A 5,124-nucleotide genomic window follows, 5' to 3' on the forward strand; every position below is an offset into this window, starting at 1 on the left:
TTTTGTCAAGTTTGACACACATTTTATTTCAAAATTTGACTTGTGTCCATTTCTTTGATAGGTATAAAAATTTCTGGGTCAATTAATACTTACAATAGGCAGAGTATGACGTGCCATATCTACTTAGAAGCCATACTCCTAAGATGCATATTTCGCTTTTGTCATATTTCATGTTAGCCTTTACTTTCAATCTCAAGCCTTTTTAAAAATGTTTTTATTGTTTTGTATTTTAGAATAAGATTTAAGATGTGCTATCAAATGGCTTTGAAATCATATTTGAAAATTTTTAAACCTAAATAATGAAATAATTTAGCTATAGGCTTCTTTATACAGAACCGAGTGGACAGTCATATGTTCAAGATATTTATGACTACCTACCTTATAAGAAACAATAAAACTTACTTAAATAGAAGCAGAATCTGAAGGGTTGTTCCAGTAGGTTTTATAGTATTAAATTTGCACCTTAGCCCTCTATAGAAGATGGAATTTTTAATTAGAAAGGTTAATGCTGCTATTTCTTTATTTTAGAGTTGAACTAACTGAAGCAGAACCCTGTTAATAAAGGGGATGAGAATTGAAGTAGCAAAATCAAGAACATGTGGTTGTTACTTGGGGCCTTCTCACTTAGATGTTTATCTGTTTATTGGCTTCATATCCCCCCAGCTCCAGCTCCTTTCCCTCCACAGTCATTCCTGACACCTGCAAATTTTATTTTCATATCTTCCTTTTTCCTCTTGAGAAGACTTGCACAGACTTTTGTTGTGTGAATCATGGCTTCTTTTTAGATAATTCTATTTGATGGTATTAAACTGAAACGTAGAAAGAAGTTGGAAGAGAAATATTGTCTTCTTCAGTATCACAAAGTTTGTCCAAATAAACTAAGAAGTTGCAGTAATGAAGGAGAACTGTCACCACAAATTCACTTGTAGTGATTCCACGTAAGCTTATGAATGAACTACTGGAGCATTAAACAGAGGCATGCCAGGACTGCCTCCAGCCTGATACGAGAACTCCAGACACTGTCATGTTTCAGCAATCTGGGCAACAGCTTTGATTTGAGCTGTTTATGAGTCTCTTCAATCTTCCATTACTGTGTGAGACTGACTGAGAAAGAGACGACTAACATCTTGCGGTGAATCTTCCCAAGCCTTCCTGGCTTTTTGTTCTCCAGCTGAGATCCACCTGAGTTACAGATCCGTAACTTCTTCAGGAAATTCACCAATTTATACAGAGGTTTTGCATCATGAGCTCCTTGGAAGTTCTTTAGAAAGTCCTACAGTATCTTTTCCTCTAAAGCATTCCACTTTATTCATGTATACTCCGAGGATAGTGAAAGAATGTCTAAATGGGCTTATGTTTCCTGAGTATCCAAAGTTGGTTATTTGGGACAATATAAATATTCTTTATTTCATCTATAGTTTTTAAATGATCATATCTTATGAGGTAATCTTTTTATTATTTTGATATTACTGCTAAGGTATTTGTACAACTCTGTTTTTATCTGTTACTGTTTGCCTGCCAATATGTGTATTGAGTGCATGAGATACCTGTGGAGGCAAGAAGGCATCGGACCCTATAGAACTATACTTACAGATGGTTGTGTGCTGAAATATGGATGCTGAGAATTGAACTCATTCCTATTCAAAAGTAGCTAATGCTCTTAAGCACTGAGTCATTTCTCCACTCCGGCTTATCCATCAGGATAATAATGAAACTAGAATCAAGCGGGAGCCTACAGAACTGTCTTTCTATGGTCTGTTGGCCATTTGAGAAATTTGTAAATCTAATGGTCAATTCATTAGAAAGAAACATCTGGCTGTAAAAAAAGTAAAAAAAAAATAATGAAACTAGAAAATGGTGGGGAACATAATAAGTCTTTGCTATTTATTTATGTCCTTTTATATTACAAATTAATGAATGTACAACAGTTGAATTAAATTAATATAATGACAATAAAGATGATGAGTATGTGCTCTCTAAGCAAATATTTTATATATTTTGTTTTATATATTTATTATTTTATTTACATCCCAAATGTTGCCCCCTCACAGAGTTCTCTAAGTAAATCTTTCTTTTTTCGTTTTTTTCTTTTAGATTTTTTTTAAATTTACATTTCAAATTATCCCTTTTCCCAGTTTTCCCTCCCCTTGCTTCTATGAGGGTGCTCACCCACCCACGCACTCCCGCCGACCTCCCCACCCTGACATTCTGCTACAATGGGGCATCGAGCCTTGAAAGGACCAAGGGCCTCTGCTTCCATTGATGCCCGAAAAAGCCATCTTCTGCTACATGTGCAGATGGAGCCATAGGCCAATCCCTGTGTACTCTTTGGATGGTGGTTTAGTCCCTGGGAGCTATGGGGGTGAAGGGGGAGGTCTGGTCGGTTGATATTGTTGTTCTTCTTAGAGGGTTGCAAATCCCTTCAGCTCCTTCAATCCTTTTTCTAACTCCTCCATAGGAGACCCTGTTCTTAGTTCAATGGTTGGCTGCCTCTGTATTTGTCAGCCTCTGGCAGAGCCTCCCAGAAGACAGCCATATCAGGCTCCTGTCAGTGTGCACTTCTTGGCATCTGCAATAGTGTCTGGATTTGGTGACTGAATATGGGATGGATCCCTAAGTGAGGCAGACTCTGAACGGCCTTTCCTTCAGTCTCTGCTCCACACTTTGTCTCCATATTTCCTCCTGTGAGTATTTTTCTTCTCCCTTCTAAGAAGGACTGAAGCATCCTCACTTGAGTCTTCCTTCTTCTTGAGCTTCATGTGGTCTGTGTATTTTCTCTTGGGTAATCCGAGCTTTTGAGCTAATATCCACTTACCAGTGAGTACATACCATGTGTGTTCTTTTGTGATTGGGTTATCTCACTCAGGATGACAGTTTCTAGTTCCATCTAGTTGCCTAAGAATTTCATGAAAACATTGTTTTTAATAGCTGAGTTTCACATTTTGTGTATCCATTCCACTGTTGAAGGACATCTGGGTTCTTTTCAGTTTCTAGCTATTATAAATAAGGTTGCTATGAACATAGTGGAGCATGTGTCCTTCTTATATGTTGGGGCATCTTTTGGATATATGCCCAGGACTAGTATAGCTGGGTTCTCAGTACTATGTCCAATTTTCTGAAAACCGTCAGATGGATTTCTAAAATGGTTGTACCAGCTTGCATTCCCACCAACCAGGGAGGAGTGTTTCTTTTTCTCCACATCCTTATCAGCATCTGCTGTCACCTGAGTTTGTTAAATGAAGATATTTCTATTATTTCATGTTTTTATATGAAACTTACATTTTGAAGAGATTTTAGCATGGAAAACACACGTGTTACTTCAAGCTCAACTTTTTCTTTTTAACTTTGTCTTTCAAGGACATCAAGTGACTCTCAAAGCCAACTTGACCCAAAGGACTTATAATAAGACTCAAAATTCCCCTTGCCAAGAAAGGGTAGGCAGGATGCAACAGAAGTCTCTTAGGGTCCAACTTAATCCAAATCAGCAATGTTCTTTTGGCAAGCGCTGGTGCTATAGTGTATGCCTGGGAAACGGCCAAGTCTCCAAGAGTGCCTTGAAAGACGTAAAATCTACGCACGTAGCATTTTCCCACAGAACACGGAAGTGTTTTTGTAGAAACTAGCATTTCTATCAGGGGCTTTTCTTGATCGACAACGTAGTTCCTTTTCACCCTAACCTGTAACAACAGCGATAAATAATTACACAAATCCTGCTAAGAGCTTTCAAAGGAACATTCCTGCCTAGCTAACCCCGACTTTAAGGAGGCTGTAAAAAGGGTTTCATCTCTCCATCTTGCAGAATGTCAAAGGAGCCGGGCTTTTGTTATCCAGCTCTGCTTTGATGTAGAACTGAACCACCACTAGACCAGGGTCACAGACTTGGTTGTCTGCCATAGCTTCTAAGCCCTTGTGTTTTAATTTGTCTTCATACAATTATAGCTGGGCCCAATGATTTCTAAAGGCTGCCTGAGTCTATATATAAAAAATACTCCCCCTTTTTATAATATAACTACTAAAATAAAATATACTAAAAATAAAATGTAACTACTAAAAAACACATTACCCTTTGAGCAAAGTGGTTTGGAAAATTACTATCTATGTGACTTTTCCCTTCCTATGGGATCTACTGGCTGTGCTTTATTTTTCTTCATTTTATTACCATGGCCTTTAACTTAAGACCTTTGGGGTTGACTTACAGCAGAATATATCCTTTGAGTAAAGGCTTGATATTGTCATGGAAGAATGTTGATTCACTAATAGAAAGGTTAAGTCCATTAATGATACGTGTAGCTTATAGAGAAGAACCTGCATGTGTTTCTCTGATACTATCACACTGGTAATGAACATGCCAGTTGTCTACACAGAAGCAGCTAGGCCCAGCTTACTTAATTGCTCATAGCATGAGAGGTAGTTAATGACATAGCCATTTTTCCTACAATACAACATTTAGATTATATAGGCATTTTGATATATTTCAGAGAGAAAAGTCTCTTATAACTTAAATATTGACTTTTAGAATATTGGGAGATTTAAGTTGTGCTCAATCCTTGTATGTATGTATGTATGTATGTATGTATGTATGTATGTATTTTACTTCATACTATTTTGATTTCTAAGAATATACACCTTTAGTTAAAATAATATTTTCAATGAGTTCTATCTCCAGAGAACTAATACCCATAGTATTTTAAGAAAACTATTGGGGTTGGGGATTTAGCTCAGTGGTAGAGTGCTTGCCTAGCAACCGCAAGGCCCTGGGTTGGGTCCCCAGCTCCGGAAAAAAAAAACTATTCAGTAATTTGTGCCTTAGGAATAAGAAATTTGTTTGGGTCGTGGTGTATTTCCTTCAAAGTAAAGACACCTGCAAGTTGTTGGTAACAGAAGAAAATAGAAACTAACTTTCCTTACTTTAGAAAATATGCAAAATGACATATACATATGTATCCCTAAATTATAAATAGCAAAGAAATTGTAAAGTCACAAAATAATAAATTGACCTTCCCTTTGCAATGTCAGAATGGTTAGAGAAAAAGCAATATCTATCATTGGATGTCCTGAGCTGCCAGATGGCCTTTGGGAAACATAAATAAAGCAGGTCACAATTCTGTTCCCTCTTCATTTTTT

General features: G+C 37.1%; 1 pseudogene; it reads left to right on the top strand.

The window, feature by feature from the left end:
• The first annotated feature begins 1,685 nt into the window (after positions 1-1,685).
• On the top strand, positions 1,686-1,814 carry LOC116885119 (annotated as a pseudogene).
• The last annotated feature ends 3,310 nt before the right edge of the window (positions 1,815-5,124 follow it).

The sequence above is a fragment of the Rattus rattus genome, chromosome 15 (assembly GCF_011064425.1).
Source record: "Rattus rattus isolate New Zealand chromosome 15, Rrattus_CSIRO_v1, whole genome shotgun sequence".
Taxonomy (NCBI): Eukaryota; Metazoa; Chordata; class Mammalia; order Rodentia; family Muridae; genus Rattus; species Rattus rattus.